The sequence below is a fragment of the Bos grunniens genome, chromosome 2 (genome assembly GCF_055505025.1).
Source record: "Bos grunniens cultivar Pamir isolate PY7600 chromosome 2, Bosgru_T2T1.0, whole genome shotgun sequence".
NCBI lineage: Eukaryota > Metazoa > Chordata > Mammalia > Artiodactyla > Bovidae > Bos > Bos grunniens.
The window spans coordinates 120,128,402-120,153,276 of record NC_141166.1 but is presented as its reverse complement, the minus strand read 5'-3'; the positions used below and the strand labels follow the sequence as shown (position 1 = coordinate 120,153,276).

The following is a 24,875-nucleotide window of genomic DNA, read 5'->3' as shown; positions in this document are numbered from 1 at the left end:
CCACCTACTTACTGGTCCCAGCTAAAAAAGTTCTCTTAAAATTCAAATATCTAAATTCAAAAGGGAATTGCTGTGGTAGATTCCAATCAATTCTGTTGCCAATTAAGAGTAAGAGGTCTTTGACGTGAAGACTGATCCTGGGGCAACTTTGGATGGGTGGGGGCAAAGATCAACCTTAGAACAAATTCCAGTGAGCACATGGGGAGCCATTACAGGAAGCAGCGACCCCACTTGTGGAAGGCAAAGAAAAATCTCATTTGCCATAAAAAGTAGGCAATGCGTTGAAAACAGTTACCACCTACCCTAATTCCATCCTACTTTACAGGCAAGAAAAACTTTAATCCATCAATATAAAAATGTTAAAAATGTAAAAGTTCTTCTTTGGGACTAAAATTTTGATTAGAAAGCCATGAAATTTTTGCAAAACCAATTGCAATTCCCACTAATAGAAATCTCCACATAAGCATAAGCAAAGAACAAAATAGCGTATGAAAATCTTCAGTAAATGAAAATCCAACTATTGCCGTTTTGATCATCTCTCTTAATCTTTCCTCCATACTGTTTGCTCCAGCAACATTGTTCTCCTTGTTGTTCTTTGAAAATAATAGAAACCTTCTTGCCAGAGGCCTTTGCATTCTGAGTGTTCCTCTTAAGCCAACTCTCTCTCCAGCTATTCACATAGCCCACTGCCTCACCTCCTTTCTGCTTTTGCTCAAATATATCACCTTCTCGAAGAAGAAGCTATTTAAAATTGTAATCTATTTGCCAATTGCTTCCCCACCTGGCATCCACGATCCCCCTTATGCTAATCTATTTGTTAATGGTATTTATCATGTTATATTAAACTATGAGGTTTATTTGTTTACTCTTGTACAAGAAATTGTTCACATAGAAGGTCTGATGTTGGTCTTTAAAGGGGCCTGCTTAGGGGGCAGTCCTTGGCTGGGCCTGAGATGTTTAGAATCTTCCCTATTTTACTTACTAATAAGGTTGGTTGCCAAGGCTACAGGCAAACCTCAGAGATATTGCCAAGTCATTTCCAGGCCACAATAATAAAGTAAGTATTACCAAAACAGTGAGTTACAAAAATATTTTGGTTTCTCAGTGAATATAAAAGTTGTGTTTACACTATACTGTGGTCAAATTATGTGTGTAATAGCATTGTCTAAAGAAAAGTACATACCTCAAAAATTCCTTATTGCTAAAAATGCTAACCATTCCCTAAGCCTTCAAGCAAGTTATAATCTTTTTGTGATAAAAGCATCAAAGATTACTGACCACAGATCACCATAATAAATATAATAATGAAAAAGTTTGAAATATTGGATCATTACCAAAATGTGATACAGAGACATGAACCAAGCAAATCACTGTTGAAGAAATGAGGCTAACAGTCTTATTCCACACAAGGTTGCCACATATCTTCAATCTGTAAAACACGATATCTGCAAAGAGCAATAAAGTGCAGCACAATTAAACAAGGTCTGCCTGTATTTGTGAAAAACAGCGTGATTTACAATGAACACCTGCTTTCCTTCTGGGAGTATGGAATTTGGTAATACGATGCTGGTTTCACAGGCACAGAATGCCTATGTGACTGGCCCCTAGTTATAACTCTGGATGAAGTCTCAAGTGGACTTCCCTGGGCAGAATCCATGGCATTGCACACATGTTGCTTCATTTGATCACTGGTAGAAGCAGCAAGTTCTCTGCAATGTGCCAACCCCTGGAATGAGAGAACTTCAAAGGCTGTGCCTGGAAGCCCTCCAGACTCTGCCTGAGGAGTCTTTTCCCTGCAGATCCTGATGTGTGGCCAGACCTGTGAGTACAAACTCCTCTGAGTCCAATGAGTATTCCCAGCAAGTCACCAAACGTGAATGATCATGTGACCTTCAAAATATTATGTTTGTTGTTGATCATATTTCCTCCCCCTAGAATGTAAGCTCCCCAAGGCCAGGGATTTAAAAATCCCTTTAGCTCACTGATGTATCATTTATATATATAAAACCTCTTTAGCTCACTAACATATGCCCAGTGCCCAGAACAAGGCCTGTTGCATAGAGGGCATTCAGTTAATACTTGGTGAATGAATGAGGGATAAAACAAATGTCCTAAGAGATAGATTTTTTTTAATAACTAAAATATAAACCTATATTGTCAAAGATCTTTAAGAGAACATTGTATTTATAAAGACAGAAAACCACCTGCTAGCAGGAAATACTGCCTTTATGTGAAAGGAAGGAGATGAATTACAAACATTAAGTTGATAACAAATAGCAGACTGCATACTGCAGAAACATCACAAATGTGAATGAGAACAGCTCAAGAAATTCTCCTCAAATTCAGAAGAAAAGGATAAAGAGTGAAAATGAATTGAAATTTCAACAGTCAAAATTATAAACACTCAAGGAGAAATCAAGTTACCTACATTGCATATAGGAGGCTTCCTGTAACTGTTGAATGAATTGAATGAATAGAACTCATATTGGTATCAATATATCCTCTTCAAGTTTTCAGTGACAGATCCAGAGGGTAAACAAGTTCCAGTTTGTCCTCCTCTTTTGCTCCATGTCTAGCACTTTTTCCTGACTGCTAACCATGCTAACCAACACTGGTTCTAGCCCATTATCAGACACCCAAATCCTCCCCTCCCTGGGTGTACATGTTGCCCCTTCCATCAAAAGGTGGAATTTGTTTCTTGACACTAGGCTAGACTTGTGAATTGACTAACAGAATGCAGTGGAGGTGGCTTCCACCTCTGCAGTCTTAGAAGCATGCTTCCATGCTGGAAAGAAGTCCCAGCTTTCTACCTGGAGAGAAAGGCTACAAGGAGAAGACCTGAGGCACCCAGACAACAATGAGCGCTAAGGTTTCAAACATATGAGAGACCTTCTCAGACTTTCTAGCCCAGTTGCCACAGAACTGCTAGTTGAATAGGATGACATAAGCAACCTCAACCAATACTACATGGAGCAGAAAAACAGTCCAACTCAACCTAATTGACCTACCGAATTGTGAGAAATAATTAACTGTTTCTGTTTCAAACGTCAAGTTTTATGGAAGCTTGTTGCACAGCAGTGGGATTCCCAGGTGGCTCAGTGGGATTCCCAGGTGGCTCCAGCCAAGGCAGGAGATTCAGGAGATATGTGTCTGATCCCTGGGTCAGGAAGATCCCCTGGAGGAGGATATGGCAACCCACTCCAGTATTCTTGCTGGAAAAATCCCAGGGATAGGGGAGCCTGGCAGGCTACAGTCGATGGGGTCCCAAAGAGTCAGACACAGCTGAGTGACTGGGCACACGTGTTTGCACAGCAACAGGTAACAAACAGAGGGGGGTTTATACTGTAAAGATGATGGTGTTATTCTCTTTTCCTCATCCCCTTTGGGCCTTAACAAACGCATATTAAGGTCATCTTCGTGAATATTCAGGGATAATGGATAATTTTTTAAAAACTAAAATGAGGGGATGGATCACAAAGGTGGCTCAGATGGTAAAGCGTCTGCCTGCAATGCAGGAGACCAGGGTTCGATTCCTGGGCCGAGAAGATCCCCTGGAGAAGGAAATGGCAATTCACTCCAGTACTCTTGCCTGGAAAATCCCAAGGACTGAGGAGCCTAATAGGCTACAGTCCATGGGGTCGCAAAGAGTCAGACATGACTGAGCGGCTTCGCTTTCACTTTCAAAATGAGGGGATACTTGTCCTACCAAACACTAAAGCATCTCTAGACTTTAATAATCAGAAAAAGAATAGCAGTTATCATTTATTAAATGCTTACAGTGTCTTAGGCATCGCTTAAAGTTTTGCCATGACAAATAAATCATGCCATTATTCTTCACATTTCCAGATGAAAATCTGAAAGTAACTTTCGAAGCTTTTACAGTAATAATATAGGGCATCAATGCTAAACCAGAATAACAGGAAAGATAGCCAACAAAACTACACATGTATCAAGATAGGGCAGGACAGATTGTCTGAGGTTATTAAGATGAATTACATATGTAAAAACATTGGGCCTGCCCATGCATTGCACTGAATAAATAATCATTGGAATTGAAAAGCCTTCGGCCTTCTGAAAAGTCTCCTAAGGGATCTGAGACAACCATGATTCTCACCTAAGGAAAAGAAAGGTCATGAGAAAAGAATGAATGCTCTGTGATTTCAATCACTCTGTCATCTTGCTCTGTACAACTGGGTTGTAGCAGGGAGAGAATTACCAGGGGAGGATCAAGTAAGATCTCTGCTTGGCACAGAAACTTTTTTGGGGGAGGAAAACTCATCCCTTAGGGAAAAGAGCAGATCTCCTTCATTTACAAATTAAAGCTGAAAAAAAAAAATAAACCTTTGCAATGAGAGAGGAATACCATCATTCCACAGAAGAAAATGATGCCCGGTGGCTCATATGATTTGCTCAGGGTCGTGTTTTGGTGCCAGAGCTGTTTCCTCCTCTCCTCCAGAGTAATTCTTTCCCTACATCCTTTCTACTCCAAACCCACTTGAGAAGCACCCTCTCCAGCCCCAACCCCTTCACTTTCATGAACTGACAGCAACTTAAAGAAGCAATAGCACCAAGGCAGTGTCTGTCCTGTTCACCTGTGTCTCAGCACCCTCAGGAGCCCTCTCCAGGAGCACTGATCTAGGGAAGAATGGGAAACACATCAGTCAATAGTTATCTCCACCTCTCCTCAGCAAAGGCAAGCTACAGCATTTATAAAAGTAATTTTGTTGAATATATCAATCATCCATTAACACACAAGCATTCATTTCTACCTATGATTTCTTCCTGCAAGCTCTGAGACAAAATATTATCCTTTGAAACCAAAGATTTGTTTTTCCAGCATAATTATGTTTTGCTTTCACAATGAATATAGTCATTAAATAGGAAGAGTTGATTCTTTCCATTTCTCACCAAGAGGGCAAGATGTTTCCTTATAATTGATGTTCTGAAGTGGGCAGCCAGCACTTTGCCTGAAGTGCCATTTCATCTGCAGTAATGAGACTTTCGGTCCATGAAGCCACATAAAAACCATATGTTTCTTTATTTAAAGATGACTGTTCACCAAAGGCTATGCCAGGATAATACTGAAATTCAAAGGAGATCAGAATGTATGACTAATGAAAGGATTCTTCAGGATCATGAGTTTTTACAACATCCTAAACAAAGAAAACTCTCTCTGAAGCCTTCAGACAGGTTGAAATACATACCATGTTATAATATTTTCTTCTCCAAATAATCCTTAAAGAATTAATATAAATAAATAAATAAAAATTAAAAGTGTAAAAAGAATTGATTTTCTGCTGCTCATGTTTTCAGGAATTGTTGTATCATCAGCCTTCCAGTGTCCTTCCGGTAGAGAGTCATGAATATTCCCTCACCCATTCTTGGCAGAGATCATCCACCAATATTTCTCCTCAATGCCACTTGCACAAATTGACTGGGAAGATTCTTTGTTCTTCAGGAATTTCTCATCAACTGCTGTCCTTTAGATTTCTACAGTATCCCCAGTCGTTTGTTGTTATTTTGTCACTAAATCGTGTCCAACTCTATTGTGACCCCATTGTCTGTAGCCCACCACGTTCCTCTGTCCATGGAATTTTTTAGGCAAGAATACTGGGGTGGGTTGCTATTTCCTTTTCCAGAGGATCTGCCCAACCCAGGGATTGAACCTGCATCTCCTGCATTGCAGACAGATTCTTCACCACTGAGCCACTAGGGAAGCCCATAGAGACAATAAAAGCATCCTCATTTTTCTCAGCTTAGGCAGTCCACCAGGCTACTCTTGGGTTCCCCCTGCCAGCACACCATGGTCTGGGAGCTCTCTCAATATAGTCAGCTGGGGCCATAGCAGGGCTCATCTCATTTATTCCCTGTTTCTCAAGGATTAGTGTCCTTCATTGTCTGATATTTTGAAAACTATTGTTTCGTGTATTTGTCCAGTTTTTTGTTTGTTTCAGGCAAAGCAAAAGTCAATATTCAGGTTTGGTTTTTTTTTTTTTTAGAAAGACGGTAATGATAACCCTGTATGCGAGAGAACAAAAGAGACACAGATGTATAGAACAGTCTTTTGGATTCTGTGGGAGAGGGAGAGGATGGGATGATTTGGGAGAATGGCATTGAAACATGTATAATATCATATGTGAAACGAATCACCAGTCCAGGTTCGATGCAGGCTACAGGATGCTCAGGGCTGGTGCACTGGGATGAACCAGAGGGATGGTATGGGGAGGGAGGTGGGAGGGGGGTTCAGGATTGGGAACACGTGTACACCCGTGTTGGGTTCATGTTGATGTATGGCAAAACCAATACAATATTGTAAAATAATTAGCCTCCAATTAAAATAAACAAATTTAAAATTTTTGAAAATAAAGTTTAGTGTGAAGGTGAGTATGATTCTGACCTTTTTAAAATCAAGATCCAGACTTCGATGGGTATAAGAAAGAAAAGTGACCTGAGGGAGTGTCTGAGGGGAAGAGGGCATTAGGGGTGGAAACCGAGAATAGGAAGGTATCAGACACTAAATCTACTCTACCTTCCAATGTGTTCTAGTGATGACCTGAGAAAAGAGTTCAAGAAACTCTAGATTCCAGTGCTATGTCCAGGCTTATATTTATGATTCAGCATTTACAATAATAAAAAGGCAATTCTTTACTCTTTAAGGTAACCTAGCCTATGATACACAAATAAGAAGCTTACATAAAGCCATCTTCCTTACAACTTGTGTTCTATAAACTGTCCTTAAGTCTATACTTGCTGATGGGCAGCTCGTTGCAAAGCATTAGGACTCCAACATGGAGATAAGGGCATCAGCTCCCACAATAGACAGAATCTATAGGAACCCCTGTGTTGGATATCCCAATTCCCCACCACTCCTCCCATCATCCTCCTCAGTCTCATTCAAGTCACAGAGCACCTAATAGTTATCTGACTGACCAGAATTAATCCCTGAAGGATGTCTGTCATTCTAACCTACATAATCTTTTACATCTCTTGAGGAATGAAGCAGCTATGTGGATGAATTTGGGCAAACAGCGATTTTCAAAGAGATTTTTCCAGTGCAGAGAGCAGAGGAGACACTTACTGAAGTTTTTCATTATTATTCCAATAATAAGAAACAGTATAATTTGCATGTCCAGGGATGTTTTCCTTATAAAGGTACCAGGACCCTGGCCTGAACATATGGCAGGTTAGATGGAAAGTCTTTGGTAAAATAAGTCACTGATTCATTCCAATGAGATGTGAATCTTCTCTAGCGCCTGCTCACGGTTAAAACTGTTGTTGCTCAGTCACCAAGTCATGTCTAACTTTTTGCAACCCCATGAACTGCAGCACACCAGGCTTCCCTGTCTTTCACTAACTCACTGAGTTTGCTCAAACTCATGTCCCTTGAGTCGGTGATGTCATCCAACCATCTCATCCTCTGTCGCCCCCTTCTTCTCTTGCCCTCAATCTTTCCCAGCATCAGTCTTTTCCAATGAGTCAGCTCTTCACGTCAGGTAGCCGAAGTACTGGAGCTTCAGCATCAGTCCTTTGAGTGAATATTCAAGGTTGATTTCTTTTAGGATTGACTGGTTTGATCTTCTTGCTATCTGAGGGACTCTCAAGAGTCTTCTCCATTACCACAATTTGAAAGCATTAATTCTTTGGTGCTCAGCCTCAATAAACCAATCCTATCTCTTTATTTGAATAAGAATTAGAATTCTGTCCTCTGAATGTTAATCCATGCAAATCCCACAGACATTATTTGAATGAACGGAAACTGTCAGCATGGCTCCATTTAACCAGCATGTTGCTTGGATTTTTATGCATGACAGAGCAGGGCTGAAATGTGGCAGGTGTGAATAGGCCAGATGACACACTGAGTCAGACTGTGCTCAGGGGAATGAGTCTGATGATGCAAACTATTTAGAGGGAGGAAGAAATACCAAATAATAAGTATGTTCTCCTTAAAGCAGAACCTCAGTTACTGATTTAGAAGGGAGAAAATAAAATAATGCTTAAGAACTGGGTTGACACAGAAGGTCCACTAGGAAACAGCATAATGAGTTCTAATCTGCCCTTCACTGAAGGAGAACAGCAGTGCTTCAGGTATCGTTTCTATATGAAGAGGCTTTTGTGTGGTCTTCTGAATAAAGGGTTGCCATTTCCTTCTCCACTGTATAAAGGGCAACTGCTACTGCCATACCTTCTACATACTTCTGTCTAAATCCATGTCCAGAAATAAAATGTACAGGCACAGATAACTCTCCACATTTTTAGCCATACCTAACTACAGTCTCTTTATACACAAGTTTGTGTTCAGAAGTTTCTAAGACAGTTATAGCCAGGGTATTAACTACAAAAAAAGAATCTCCTTGATGGTTATAAATTTAGTCTGATGCTAAAGGTATGGTGTTTGGCAAGCATGAGCTCTTAGCTCCAGTAGGCCCTCCGAGTAGCATATACTCTCCAAACCCCTACTGGGATAGCTAGCCCAGGCTAGAAGTTGTTGTTCAGTTGCTGAGTCTTTGTAGCACGTTAAACTGCAGTACACTAGGCTTCCTTGTCCTTCATTATCTCCTAGAGTTTGCTCAAACTCATGTCCACTGAATTAATGATGCCATCTAACCATCTCATCCTCTGTCGCCCCCTTCTCCTCCAGCCCTCAATCTTTCACAGCATCCAGGTCTTTTCCAATGAGTCAGCTCTTCGCATCAAGTGACCAAAGTATTGGAGCTTCAACTTCAGCATCAATCCTTCCAATGAATATTCAGGGTTGATTTGCTTTAAAATTGACTAGTTTGATCTCCTTGTTATCCAAGGGACTCTCAAGAGTCTTCTCCAGATATGCCTCAATTTCTTGTTCAGTACTCTAGTCTGAAATTATGGCTGTTTTATTTAATAAGGATTATGATCCTTGTTAATTATTTGAAACTGCTCATATATGGAGAGATGGAGCCCTCTCTCCTGTAGTCTCATTTGTAGTCTGGAGTCTGATTTGGAGTAATGTGATGATCTGGAGAATTTGTTACCCTAGCTTTGCATGTCAGTCTTGCCTAAATTACCTTACTTCTACCTACCATCTTCCAGACGGCCACCATCAGGCCAAAGTTGATTCTGGGCATTACTGCTAATTACCCAACTTGAAGGAAAACCTTAGAGACAAGGCCCTTATCTCCATGTCCATAGAACTCTGGGTAACACATGGATGAGGTTCTGACAGTCTATGAACCCTCAACACTAGTTTCATGTATAGATAGCTTTGGATATATGCAAATGAATTTTCTTCAAAGTTTCAAAGGATCCATAGCCCAGAAGTTTAATATCCACCATGCAGAAGAGCAGCCCATTCTTCCTGTCCTGGTCCCTCATAGTTTTAGTTTCTTTCTGCCCCCTACTGATGAGTGTCACTGAAATCCTGAAAAGTACAATGAATGAACCAGATAGAATTATAACTACTTCAGAGCAGTTTTATAAGTCAGCTACAGCATTACAAAATGTCCTCTTTACTCCAATTTCTTCCTCACATATCCCACTTGGGGTTAAGTAAAATCAGCAACTTCTATTACTTAATGATACAACATTCTAAGACAACTTGTTAATGGATATTTAATTGATTTTCATCCAATTAAAACATTTGTTCAAATTGCACAGGATGCCAGTGGAGGGTGTCAGTTTCCAAGAATATTCTCTGCCACAAGTTCTATGGTTTTTTTTCCTTTGCTTGACTCTTCCTGCTGTTTTAATTAAGCTATCATGGTCTAAAGGGGTAAAATCCAAACTTATTCACAGTTGACATTGAAGAACTTAAACACATACTAATTAGCTTCTTTATTTGAATATCCTCTCATACTGACTTTGTGATCTTCTGAAATTAAAACTCTCTTATCAAATCACAATTCCTGGCTTGTCGCACTTTTTTTTTTTTTTAACTGATTCCTTTTTTTTCTTCCGCTATTTTTTTATTGCAGTAGAAGACAATAATGTAAAATTTACTGTCTTGACCATTTTTCAGTTCTTTCTGTTGGCTTCTTACAATTCTTACTATGGCTGCACAGGTGGTGCAGTGGTAAAGACCCCATTATAGGACACCACTCACAGGTATTAAAAAATACACTATTTTTCCATTAGATTTCATTTTCACCTCAAATAAAAAACCTGTTGATATATTTTTATCTGACATTTTTCTTCACACTGTGTCCAGCTCTTCCCCACTCCTCCCTGGAGATGAAGTTAAGACAGCTCCCTGCTTGGTTGATTCTGCAGGGAAATTACAAAGAAAGAAGAAAGTTCTTTTTAAACTTTTCTAAGTTCTTTTTTTTTCTTTCAGTTTTTGATTCTTTATAGCAAGAGAGTCAAACTACCCACAGAACCTACCAGTAAAAACCAGCAGTAAAAAGAAAATGGATTTCATTGCCAGTTACAAGAATGAGGTTAAGGTTTGAAATTCCTTACAACAATACTTCACTATCTCATTGTATCAAAAATTATTGGCTATGCATTAAGATAAGCCATATGTATCTGGTTCCTAATTAATAAATATTATCTTTTCATTTAAATTAAATTTAAAACAATAACTTTCAACAAATGAATTTCTTCTCAATTGAGCTATTATTGCTGGAGAGAAAAATTACCAAAGTCAAGGGTATATGGATACATGTATCAGAATTTTGCTCTATTTTGTTGTTATTGATTTGTCAAGAGAACAAAGAATATATACACATACATTTATATTGCTGTAGGGAACTGTTCAGTATTTCAGCATGAACACTGTCAGTACAGAGCAGAATGGAGGCTTATGTGTGAAAGAAGGTAAACAGTGGTGGGGAAGGCAAGTCTACAGGGCTAGCTTTAAAAGTGAAGTTTAAAAAAATTAAAAACAAAACAAATAAACAAAACCATTACAGAGCTTCAGAGCAACCCAAGATCTGGCCATAAAAGGCCCTAAGAAGGCCATAAGTCCTGGGGAGAAGTAAGAACACACCTCTGCATACTCCATTTCCAGCTCTGGAATTGTAATCAGGATCATAAGTGACTTCAAGCTTGAGTAGCCATATGAATAACTGAAAGTGTGTGCATTTAGTAACAAGGAGTGGTGGCAAGAGTGACAGACGAAAGATTCCATCTGAAAGCCTTCCAATGTAAAGAGAAAGCTGAAACACTGAAACACGAAGTCAGAGAGATAAAGACAAATCGCATATGACGTCACTTACATGCAGAGTCTCAAACATGACAGAAATGAACTGATCTATGAAACAGAAACAGACTCACAGACATGGGGGACAGACTTGTGGTTGCCAGGGTGGGGGTGGGGGAGGAATGCATTGAGAGTTTGGGATCAGCAGTTGCAAAATATTATATATAGAATGGATAAACAAGGTCCTACTATATCGCACAGGGAACTCTATTCAACATCCTGTTATAAACCATAGTAAAAAAGTCAGTCAGTCAGTTCAGTCACTCAGTCGTGTCTGACTCTGTGACCCCATGAATCACAGCACGCCAGGCCTCCCTGTCCATCACCAACTCCCAGAGTTCGCTCAGACTCACATCCATCGAGTCGATGATGCCATCCAGCCATCTCATCCTCTGTTGTCCCCTTCTCCTCCTGCCCCCAATCCCTCCCAGCATCAGGGTCTTTTCCAATGAGTCAACTCTTCGAATGAGGTGGACAAAGTATTGGAGTTTCAGCATTAGCATCAGTCCTTCCAATGAACACCCAGGACCGATCTCCTCTAGAATGGACTGGTTGGATCAAGAATATGAGAAAAAAGTGTGTGCATGTGCACACATAGCTGAATCACTTTGCTGTACAGCAGAAATTAATACAACATTTTAAAGCAACTATACTTCAATAAAATAAATTTTAGAAAAAAGAAAAGATAAAGATGATATAAGTGATAGAGGCAGATTTATGTAGTAAAATTTGCACTGTATTCAAAAGAACTCTGAAGCATTTCATAAGAGCCTATGGGGCACAGTCTTTTGGTAGGAAGCTGAACAAAAGAAGGGGTATGTTTGGGGAAATGGTGGGAAATATTCAAACAATCTGAGATAAGCCCTGAAGCTGAGAGATGACAAGGGTAGGAAGGAGAAGAGCAGCTGCCTCTGAAGCGTATAGCCTTACTCTCTCCACCTCTCTTCAATCTTTACCCTCCTATTCCCAAAGAATCTGTATTAAAAGATGGTGAAAGAGTGAGCAATGGATTAGAAGGTTTTGAGGAAGCAAGAGTAAAGGAAGCACACTGGTGAGAAGATCCTAGGCTGGAATAGATAAAAGGAAGGGTGCAGCCTGAGGCCAGGGAACTATGTCTGCATGATCATTCTGATGAAAGGGAGATCCATCACCTGTTGGGGCCAAATGTCAGCCAAGCAACTCCATGGTATATCACCTGTATCCATGGAGGTTACTCTGGAAATATCATAGCAGTGATGTGAACTAAGAACTCCCAAAGAAATATCCATTGTTAGCCACTATTTTAATGATTGTTTTATCCTACTTCTTGCCTTTGTAGCATAATATCAGTGTCATGTAATACTAGACTCAAACAACTGAGAAAATATTTTAAATACTCACTTGGTTTCAAATACAAGGTTGTGGGGGTGTGTGTGTGTGATTTCTGGTTGGTTTATGTTACTGAAATCAAGAGGAGAACTTCTCTGTGTTCTTTAAAAAAAAAAAAATGATTAGCTAAAAGGCAAACTCTGCTAACCAATAAACAAATGAATCTAGAAAAAAAGAAGAGAAAGAGAGGGTAGAAGTTGGTCTCTAGCATTCATCTTTGTAAAACAACAAAATCATATTAACTGGAACCTGTGACCTTCACTATTTCAACACAGAAAAAAGAAGTCAGCATCACTAATTGACAATTCTGCTTGGAAGTCTCTCTTACGATGTTTAACTTGGTTGGTACAAATGGTTTTTGCCAATTAAAGTTGTGCAATATTCTCAGAGATTGAAATATTCTCAGCAATGACATCTTCTTGGAAAAAAAATAGTTGGGTTTTTTAAGTTCTTAATTTAAGAATGTTTTAAGAAGGGCTTGCCACTAAATATTCATTTTTTAAATATCATAATTATTTTCTAAATTACTATTTGGGGATGTTGAGAATGAAGACCCAGAAATTTCTCCATTATCAAAGCATGAAACATATTAAATAGTAATATTTTGTTACATAATACTTTCATAAGCCTGAGAATTTCTGAGTCATTAAAGCTATTTCTGTTGATCTACTATAAGTTGGTCTTTTGATCTGCTGCAAGTCCAAGTCAGTAGAAACAAGCAAGAAACATCAATCTGATTTAAATTAAACAAAATTGCATCAAGTAGCTATGTAAATAAAAGAAACAAAAAGAAATGTGTAGATTACTCACATAAGAAGAGGTGCAAATGGACAATAAACATATGGAAAAAAGACAGCTTAACCCATAGCCCTAAAGAGCATGGGGCTCTAGACTAAGGTTACCTACATTTAAGTCTAGACTGTTATTCCTAGATGTGACCTTGGCCAAGTCACCGATCTATGCCTTAGTTTCATCTGTAAATATAATCAGATAACATACCTCACAGGGATACTGTCAGGAGCACAGAAGAGAATTCACTTAAGTGATTTAGCAAATAATTACCATGGTGTATATACTTTATAAGTATTGGCTATTATTACTATTATCAAGAAATAAACTCACACTGTTAGTAATTGGGAAGCCACAAATTGAAATAAGATTTTATTTTGCCTTATTAGGGTGGCAAAATTTTGTAAAGGAATTGGTGGTACAGTGTTGGTAAGAGAGGAAAGAAAGTGGTACACACAAACCAATTAGTGGGAATATTTATTGGTTCTGCTTCTCCGGAAAGCAACTGTAAGTGAAGGCAGAAGTGAGTTGTAGGAGTAAAGAGAGGCAAAATACACAGGTGCCATGTACAAAAACCACCTCACTGAGGACTTTTTAAATCATCACCTTCATTTGTTACACTCTACTCTTTGAAAGGCTTCCCTGGTGGCTCAGATGGTAAGGCATCTGCCTACAATGCAGAAGACCTGGGTTCCTTCCCTGGGCTGGGAAGATCCTCTGGAGAAGGAAATGGCAACCCACTCCAGTATCTTGCCTGGAAAATCTCATGGATGGAGGAGCGTGGTAGGCTATAGTCCATGGGGTCACAGAGAGTCGGACACGACTGAGTTACTCTTTGCAAGGCATTTACTGGAAGTGGTTCATTTAGGTATTATACTTGACAAACCAAGATAAGATCAAAATAAACTGAATACAAAATTTCACTGTGTATTTGTGGGAGTGCTCTTTTCTAATCCAATGATAGACAGCACCTTTCTTTTAGTAAATCCCTATAGATCTTTAAATTGAACCTATATTTAATAAAAACAACCATGTGGCATCTATTGAATACTGTAAATAGTCTTTGATATATAATACTTAATCTACACTTTTTTTTCTTTCTTTTTTCTTTTTCTGTTGAGAAATGTTTCCAAGACTTCATATATTTAACCTGAATCAAGCTAACTTCATAAATTATGGTGGGGAAATTCTCTTAGTCACAACCTTTTGAAAAAATAAATAAGGCATGAAATAATAAACTGCTAAGTAGCAGCCATGGCATAGTGGAAAGCGAACTAATCCAGTCAGGAAGCCTGAGCTATGCCGTTTTGAGACCTCAAGCACGTCTCTTAACCTGGCCAAGACTCCAATTTTCTCACCTGTAAAGCATAAGACTACTATGACTTGCTGAAATCGTAATTCAGGGAAAATATATCACCCCAAAATTGCTGTTTCAATTTCTGAAACAGTTTTCTCCTCCCAGTTTCTATGGTAATAGAGATATGGCCTTGCTGAGCTTGTCTTGAAGCCTTCTTAGTCTAAGAAGGGAAAGAGCATCTACGGATCAGTGCCAAAATCAAATCCTTCCAGTATTCAACACTGCCATCACTGTGGGGAAGGGCTGGGAGGGAAAGGAGGGTTGAGAGAGGGGAAAGGTATGATTTTTAAAGAGAACCCAAGTTCTGTCCCCTCCATTCGACCTTTACAAGGAGAAGGAGAAACAAAGGATTATAAATCAAGCCAGGTGAATCAGGTCTCTCTTTACTGCCCCTGGAGGAACAAAATCAAGAATGACAATGGGAAGTCTGAGGGTGGGAGATGGAGGAAAGCTCAGGCTCAATCCTTCATCTTAATGTAGCACAAAAATAACCCTCTGATCTTGGGTATGGGGAAATAGGAATGAAGGACAATCACGTACAGTGGTTGAAAATTTGCCATGACTTGTTCTTGATGTCCTAGGCATGATCCCAAGTGACTCAAAGGGCATGTGAGAAATATAGGTTGAAGATATGGCTCTAACTTGATTTAAAAAAAACATTCAAGCTCTGAAGTCATGCAAGACCTGGAATTTTTTGCATTTTTCTTCCCTCCTTGCTTCCAAATCATATACACATACAGTACTACATTTCCACATATATTTCCTGTGATCATATTTAACTCCTTCAGTCTTAATGTAAGTTCAGACTTTGGGGGCAATGCTCAGGAGCCTGGTCTTTCACTCTTTGGGGCCTTCAGATATATGACAACCTGATCCAGTTAGAGTTTGGGGCTTCAGGAATAGAGCTCTAAGGATTATGTTTACCTCCATGATCAATATCACTTCTTTGATGCACTTAAAGCCCCCAAAATATACTACCTCCAGGAATTATTGTTTTATAATAATTGGCACTGAAATTGTTTTATAAAGATCCCACATTTCTAAAGGCTTATTTCTCAAACCAAGATGTTCTATGAACAACTTAAAGTGAGGGTTCCTTAGAATATCTCATTCCCAAGCACTTATTCTGAATAACTCTGTGGACCAGTATAGGAAGTACAGGGAGTGCTCATTTGGATCATTAAAAGTGATAAATGCTCACCATTTCTTGCTGTAATAGGTTGATGCAATCTGAGAAAGTGTCCCAAAATAATAAATGGTGTTATTTAAAAATTAATTAGCTAATACATAACATTTTGACTTTTATATGTTTTAAGATTCAGAAATTGGTGATGCCCAGTTTGATGTCAACAGGGCAGACTTAGCTGTAGGCAAATTTATGAAAAAGTGAAAGTTTTCTTTGGCACCCTCCAAATATCATTTTTCACTCTGCACTCTGTCTCTTATGAAGGCCCCTCAGCACTCAAATTGCCCTCAGTGTCTCCCGGTGGGCTGGGTACTCCCACGCAGTGTCCTCCCTGACCGGCCCACCCCAAGCAGGGCCTCATTAATGAGGTCCTTACTTCACACTAGCTTTTAATCAAAGCTTAGCTTGTCATATATTCTACTCTTAGTACATTCCTTTAGCTTTAAAAACTGTTTATTACTAAGAAGTTAAAGTCCATTAGGTATCATTAGTTATTAGATCTGGTTACATTATTAAGTATTAATATATTAAAAGTAAATTAATAAAATCTGCATTATTTTTTCACAAAACGCTTTGCAAGAATTTGGAGTAGAAAATGGCAACCACTCCAGGGTTCTTGCCTGGAAAATTCCATGGACAAAGGAGCCTGGTGGGCTATGGTCCATGGGGTCACAAAGAGTCCGACACGACTAGGCGACTAAGCACACGCCTTTTCGAGAATTAGTGTCAAAGCAGTCTTCAGCAGTATCCCTACTTCAAATGCCTCAAAGCTTCTGTCATGAGTCAAGGCATGATGCCATGATAAGAGTAAACAGTAAGGCCACCACAAAATGATCTTTTGAATTCACCTGTTTTTTGTCAGTATAAACAGATAGAACATTTTATGGATGAAATTAAAGGATCATAGAAAAATAATATTACATCTTGCATTGTTTTCTTCTCTTTTGGGAAACTTTTGGTGATCCAGCCTTTTATTTCAGGGTACCTCTATTATTAGCTAAGGGGACCAGGGTTCTACCCCAAAGACAGAGAAGACTACTCTAGATGCCAAGACTCAGTTCTTGTGGTAATTTTAAAGGATTCTCATAAAAGAGACACCTATATCTCTCATCCTGGGAGAAAAGTGGGAGAAGATTTCAGATGGAAGCTCTGGCTAGGAATAAAGGTTGCATTCAACCATAACTGTCTTCATTATTGTATCTCTTGAGAATCTAACTACAGCAATAGTGACTAGAAATTATGCGAGTTTGATGGAAGCAAATAAGGTTTTTGAGTGAATTACCCAATTTTTTCTCCAACAATAAATTACATTGTTCTGTAACTATTTTTTACTCCTTTCTTATTTTGTTGCTTTCACACGGAATACCTAAGCAAGAAATCAGCCTCTCTTTGTACCCCCAGTTCACAAATTAAATTTCTCCTTATTTTAGTTTTTTAGATGAGCTAAAACAACTTTCTACCTCCCTTGTTTTGGCAGCCAGAATTCAGCTCTCCCAACAATGTTTGACCACTGGAAATTAGATTACTGGAAATCCAGAGGTTTCGGTCCCAAATAATCTTCACAAAAATAAATGTATAACTGTTGAGACAGTCAGACCTTATCAGTGAAGATCATTCAGCTTGTGCCATTTCACATAATGGTAAAAGACTAGATCTTTCCCCCTAAGATCAGGAATTAGACAAAAACGGCCTCTTTCACAACTTCTAGAACATTCAAGATTATAGTAGAGGTTTAAGCCCAGATGATTAGGCAAAAAATAAATAAATAAAAGACATCCGGATTGAAAAGGAAGTAACTCAGCTCATCTCCCGTCTTTCCCTGAAAGGGATTTACTCACATAACTTAAAAGCAGATGCCTGCGAGTCAGGCTTCTAACTTTAGTACAGATCTTAGGCTTGGCTGCATCATCCTCAGAGACTGAGGAAACTGGCAGACATCTCTAGCCTTCTCCTTCCATTCTGCTCTGACAATAAAACCAAGTTGCTAGTATGGCCCTGGAAAGAGCTTATATATACATAAGAAACCCAAGCTTTTGCATCTGCCACCAGGGAGACATGCCTCCAGATTGCTTGGCTCTCATAGCCAGTGGAGCTTATATTCACAAGTTCCACACTAGCAAACAAAGAAATAGTTCTTAATGGGCACAGAACTACCCCATTGTCTCCTTGGATATATATGCAATTATCTCAATAAATGCAGAAAACTCATTTGATAAAATTCAAATACTTTTCTGATAAAAATTCTCAATAAACTGGATATAGAGGGATCATACTCCAGTATTCTTGCCTTGAGAATCCCAAGGACTGAGGAGCCTGGTGGGCTGCCGTCTGTGGCTTCGGACAGAGTTGGACACGACTGAAGTGACTTAGCAGCAGCAGCAGAGGGATCATATGTCAGTATGATAAAAGCCTATATGACAAGCCCACAGTTAACATTATATTCAACAGAGAAAGGCTGAAAGCTTTTCCTCTAAGATCAGGAAAAAAACAAGGATGTCCACTTCCACCATTTTTATTCAACAGTAGTGGAAGTACTAGCCAGAACAATTTAAGCAAGAAAAAACAAAAACAAATTGGAAAGGAAGATATAAAATTATCTCTATTTGCAGATGATATCATATTGCTGCTACTGCTGCTAAGTCGCTTCAGTCGTGTCTGACTCTCTGCGACCCCATAGATGGCAGCCCACCAGGCTCCCCTGTCCCTGGGATTCTCCAGGCAAGAACCCTGGAGTGGGTTGCCATTTCCTTCTCCAATGCATGAAAATGAAAAATAAAAATGAAGTTGCCCAGTCGTGTCCAACTCCCAGTGACCCCACGGACTGCAGCCTGCCAGGCTCCTCCGTCCATGGGATTTTCCAGGCAAGAGTACTGGAGTGGGGTGCCATTGCCTTCTCCAATATCATATTATGTATAGAAAATCCCAAAGACTCCAGAGAAAATTTAAAAACTCAATAAAATTTCAGGCTACAAAATCAATATAAAAATGTTTTTTTCTGTACACCAATAACGAACTATCAAAAAGAGAAATTTTTTTAAAATCCCATTAATAATAGCATCAAAAAGAATAAAATATTTAGGAACAAATTTAACTAAGGAGGTAAAAGATCTATACACCAAAAACTCTAAGACTTTGATGAAAGATATTGAAGAAATCATACAAAATTGGAAAGATATTTTATGTCTCTGATTGGAAGGATTAAGAGTGTTAAAATGTTGATATTACCCAAAGCAATCCAGAGGATCAATGCAATCCCTATAAAAATGTTAATGACATTTTTTCATAGCAGTAGAAAAAAAAATCGTAAAATTTGTTTTGGAACCACAAAAATCCCTGAGTAGACAAAATACCTTTGGAAAAAAAAAAATGCCTCCAGCATCACACTTACTGATTTCAAACTATATTACGAAACTGTAGTAATCAAAACAGGATGGTACTGGCATAAAAACCAACACAAAGATCAATGGAACAGAACAGGGAATCTAAAAATAAATGTCACATATATGGTCAATTAATTTAGGAGAATGGAGAAGGCAATGGCAACCCACTCCAGTACTCTTGCCTGGAGAATCCCAGGGACGGGAGCCTAGTGGGCTGCCATCTATGGGGTCGCAGAGAGTCAGACACGACTGAAGCGACTTAGCAGTAGCAGCAGCATGAGATGGAAGAAAATATCTATAAACCATATACCTGATAAATAATTGATATCCAAAATATACAAGGAAGTCATACAACCTAACAGCAAAATAAATAAACAAACAAACAATTTAAAAGTGACCTGAACAGACATTTGTTTTTCAAAAAACACATACAAATGCCCAACAGGTACATGAAATTGTGCTGAACATCACTAATCATTAGGGAAATGCAAATCAAAACCACAGTGAGCTATTATTTCATACTTGTCAGGGTGGCTATTATGAAAAAGATAAGAGATAACAAATGCAAGTGGGGATATGATAAAAAGGGAAACCTTGTACATTGTTGGTGGGAAAATATTGCCACTGTGGGAACAGTGTGGGGTTTCCTGAATAAGCTAAAAACAGAATCACCATATGACCCAGTAATTCCATCCTTGGGTATACACCCAAAGGAAAAAAAAAAAAAAAAAAAACATTATCTAAAAAGCTTTATTCCAGTGTTCATTACAGCATTATTTACAATAGCCAAGTTATGGAAACAACCAAACTACCCATTGACGGATGAATGGATAAGGAAAATGTGGCATAGGTATACAATAGAATATTATATAGCCTTAAAAGTAGATCCTGTCACTTGCAATAACATAGATGAACCTGAAGGGCATTATACTAAGTGAAACATTGCAGAGAAAGACATAGTTTCACTTACAAGTGGAAATTTAAAAAAAAGTCATCAAAACAAAGTAGAAAAGTTGAATAGTACCCCTTGAAGGGGTACTACTGGAAGAAATGGAAGAAATAGAGGTTGGCAAAAAGTACAAACTTTGAGTTACAAGGTGAATAAAACCTGAGGTACTAAACAAACAAACAAACAAACAAAATCTGAGGTTCTAAAGTGAAAAACGGTGCCTATGTTTAACACTACAGTATACAACTGAAATTTTCTATGAGTATAATTTAAATGATATCACCAAAAAAAAATGAGGTGATGGTTATATTAATAAATTTGATGGGAGAAATCCTTTGATAAGTGTATATTTATATCAAATTATCAAATAGTATATGCTAAACATGACTGGTTCCAAATAGGAAAAGAAGTACGTCAAGGCTGTATATTGTCACTCTGCTTATTTAACTTCTATGCAGAGTACATCATGAGAAACGCTGGACTGGAAGAAGCCCAAGCTGGAATCAAGATTGCTGGGAGAAATATCAGTAACCTCAGATATGCAGATGACACCACCCTTAGGGCAGAAAGTGAAGAGGAACTCAAAAGCCTCTTGATGAAAGTGAAAGAGGAGAGTGAAAAAGTTGGCTTAAAGCTCAACATTCAGAAAACTAAGATCATGGCATCTGGTCCCATCACTTCATGGGAAATAGATGGGGAAACAGTGGAAACAGTGGCAGGCTTTATTTTTCTGGGCTCCAAAATCACTGCAGATGGTGACTGCAGCCATGAAATTAAAAGACACTTACTCCTTGGAAGGAAAGTTATGACCAACCTAGATAGCATATTCAAAAGCAGAGACTTTACTTTGCCAACAAAGGTCCGTCTAGTCAAGGCTATGGTTTTTCCTGTGGTCATGTATGGATGTGAGAGTTGGACTGTGAAGAAGGCTGAGAGCCGAAGAATTGATGCTTTTGAACTGTGGTGTTGGAGAAGACTCTTGAGAGTCCCTTGGACTGCAAGGAGATCCAACCAGTCCATTCTGAAGGAGATCAGCCCTGGGATTTCTTTGGAAGGAATGACGCTAAAGCTGAAACTCCAGTACTTTGGCCACCTCATCTAAAGAGTTGACTCATTGGAAAAGACTCTGATGCTGGGAGGGATTGGGGACAGGAGGAGAAGGAGATGACAGAGGATGAGATGGCTGGATGGCATCACTGACTCAATGGATGTGAGTCTGAGCGAACTCCGGGAGTTGGTGATGGACAGGGAGGTCTGGCGTGCTGCGATTCATGGGGTCGCGGGGAGTTGGACACGACTGAGCGACTGAACTGAACTGAACTGAAATATCTTATAATTTTGTCAATTATACCTCAATAAAGTTGAAAAAAATTTAGACTAAAAGCAATCCTTCCTTACCAAATATTGAGCAACCCTTCATTCAGTGACAAAAGCAACATAAGAAGCTCATTGTAGTAATAGGCAACCAAGTAAGCATCATTTCTTTTTTTTCTCTCAGTTTTTGAGTAAAAATTTCTCTACCTGGATAACTATCTTAATCTCCATTCTATAGTTTAATATACTATCACTATCCCTTACCACTCAAGAATCTCTCTGCTTCTCTTCTCTCTGAGGAAGGATGAGTATGGCTTAGAGCAGGTGGAAAGCCCTAGTTAATTCCTCAAGAAACTGGTCATCACCCTTGAGGTTTAGACATGAGGCATGGTGGAACAGAGATGGAAGAAGCAGGATGAAATTGAACTGAAAAGGAATAAAATGTGCTGCTGGGCTGGGCTTCCTGGTGGGAGGTAGCTCTCCTGTTGTTCAGTCGCTAATTCGTGTCCAACTCCCTGCAACCCCATGGACTGCAGAACACCAGGCTTCCCTGTCCTTCACTATCTCCCAGAGTTTTCTCAGACTCATGTCCTCTGAGTTGTTGATGCCAGCCCTCCTGCTTGAGGCCAAATCCCAGTACTCAGAGGAGTTGACAAGCTCTCAGTAAGTCAAGGATGGCATCATTACCCAAGGGAGCTCTGCTGGTGGTTTGGCATAGCTACAGCAATGTCTTCTGTGAACATTTTTGAGAGACAGGCAAAATGCAGTACTCATGAGAGGCCTGGTCAAAACAGTTCTCCAATTATTGGCTTCCTGTTGGTAAGTGGACTTCAGTTTCTGGGAAGAAGGTATTGCCTTGTCGGCTTAGGAAGAGCCTAGGATTCCCAGCCAAGGGGATAGAGTTCAATGCAGAAAGAAGAGAAGCTAGAATACAAAACCAAAAAATCAAGATAGAAGTCTCCTCATGTGGACTTTGCAGATACAATTAGGAGATGAAGACGTTGAAAAGTACTGTAGCTCAGCAGTAAGGCTCACTCCAGACATAGCAGACTTAGTGCAGAGAATTCTGGGTCAAGTAGCAAGAGTAATATGAAAAACATTTAATGGCTAGGAAGGAATGAGCCCTGACACTCAAAACAGATGTAGTTATAGACACACTGATCAGAGGTACCCGTGCATACCCCTTAATAGTACCCCTTCAAGGCAGAATATCTTCAGTTCAAAATAAGTGAACATTTCTATCCAAACCTAAAAAACTAAAAATGTTTCTCAGTTGGAGAGATGGCACTGCTATTGGCATTTTGGCTGGGACAATTCCTCATTATTATTATTATCAACTATTCTTTATCTCACAAAATGTTTATCACCCTTGGCTTTAGGGACTAAATGCCTTAGTCATAGCCTACTAACAATATCATCTCTTACAACCTAATGACAATATCATCTGTTTCTTGTACCACAGTGGATGGTACAAATCTTGGTTTAGAACTGCAGCTACACAGCTCAAAAGTAAATGTCAGGTCAGGCTTAATCTAGACATTTATAAAGTCAATACCGCATCTGTTCCCTTCAGTTTGTCCCACTGCTTCCTCCACCAGCCAGCTCTGGTCTCAGATTGGCCCCTATAGAAACAATGGCTCCAGCAGTTCCAGATTTCACATTCCCAGAACACTTTCCAGAAGGAAACAGAATCCTTACCCTAGTATTCCCATCAAAAGTCCCCAGATCCCACTGTAATTAGACTGTTTTGGTCACATCCCATCCTGAAACAATACTGAATCCAGAGAGATGCAATGCTTTTATTGGCTTAACATTGATCACATGCTGCTCTGGTAGAGGGAGGGGCTGAAGTTGATTTCCCCAGGTTGAGGTGCAACCTTAAAGTGAAGATTAAAGGCTGTTGTGAAGGGGACAATTTGAGAAATGAACACCGGGAATATAGTCAACAAATGTACACTGTAAGGTTGCTACTGAAAGTGTCACTGCATGAATTGCTTGTTATCAACTAATGACAATATAAAAATATACTTATACCATAACATAAACCAACTGGATCCCTGAGTAGACTGCTGAGTTCAGCTGATATTTATTTCATAAGACTTTCTCAATGAAATTGACATCTTGTGTCTCCTGAAAAGGTACCTTGAGAAAACAGCACATCACCACTTTTGTGGTATTCCTACCAAATATGCACGTACGATTTGAATCTAATCAGAACAAAACATCAGACAAATCCAAATCAAAGAGCATTCTACAAAATAACTGACCCATACGCTTCAAAAATGTCGGCGTAATAAAAGACCAAACAACAAAAACATTGAGGAACTGTTTCAGAGTAAAGGAAACGAAAGAGACATGACAACTGAAAGCCATGTGCGATCTAGGATTTCATCTTGCCACTGAGGACTGGTAAATCGGCAAAATTTGCATAAGGTCTGTAGATTAGGTCACAGTATTCTGTCAATGATAATTTCCTGATTTTAACTGTGTTGTGGTTATGTAAGAGAATGTCTTTGTTTTTAGAAAATAAGTACTAAAATGTTTAAAGGTAAAGAGACATTTTTACAACTTCCTTACAAACTTGTATGTATGTGTGTGTATATGAGAGTGTATGTGGGAGGGGAATGGAGGGAGAAGACGAGAGACAGAGACAAAGAGAGAGAAAGAGAGAAAATGATAAAGCAGATGTGGTAAAACATTAAATTCAGGAAATCTTGCTTAAAGGTATAAAATTCATTGTGCTATTCTTATAATTTTTCTGTAAGCTTCAAAGTATATTTACTTAAAATTAAACTAAAATAAAATTTCAGAATCTATAAATAGCAGCAAAAATGAGGATGTTTCTACTAAAATATTCACTCAATTTGCTTAAAATACATATGCCGTTTTTTGGCTACTGTCTCAAGGTTTAATTCTTATTTTTGGAATGCACGATCATAAATATGTGCATGTAAGAAGAAAATCAACTATTTAAGATATAAATGTTCTTTGTTTTTTCAGGAAGCCAGAAAAACAGATACATAAACACAATCCTACCGTGTGAAAAGTGAAAATTTTGTGCTCATTTCATGAAATCTGAAATTTTAAAAAAAGTCTGCCCATTCTTCCAGAAAATCAACTGAAAACTCTTTAGAGATAATGTTGACACTTTTAAGAAATCAACCCCCCAAAAAGCAAAAAACACCCTGCAAATGTGCTAGCACTCTGGGCCCTGCAGAAGTGGAAGAGTCTCTCCCAGAGTGTTTCTCCAGGGAGGCCCCATCAAATCTTTGGTCCACACTGATCACCGCCAAGATGCCCATTGGTGCATGACTTACAATGACCACCACTTCCATGCCAGGCTTCAGGTCAAAGAAATT

General features: G+C 39.0%; 1 long non-coding RNA gene across 1 annotated transcript in view; it reads right to left on the bottom strand.

Annotated features, from left to right (window-relative positions):
* Positions 1–24,875, bottom strand: part of LOC147378663 (uncharacterized) — a 182,220-nt gene that overhangs the window by 157,131 nt on the left and 214 nt on the right. The window lies entirely within an intron of this gene.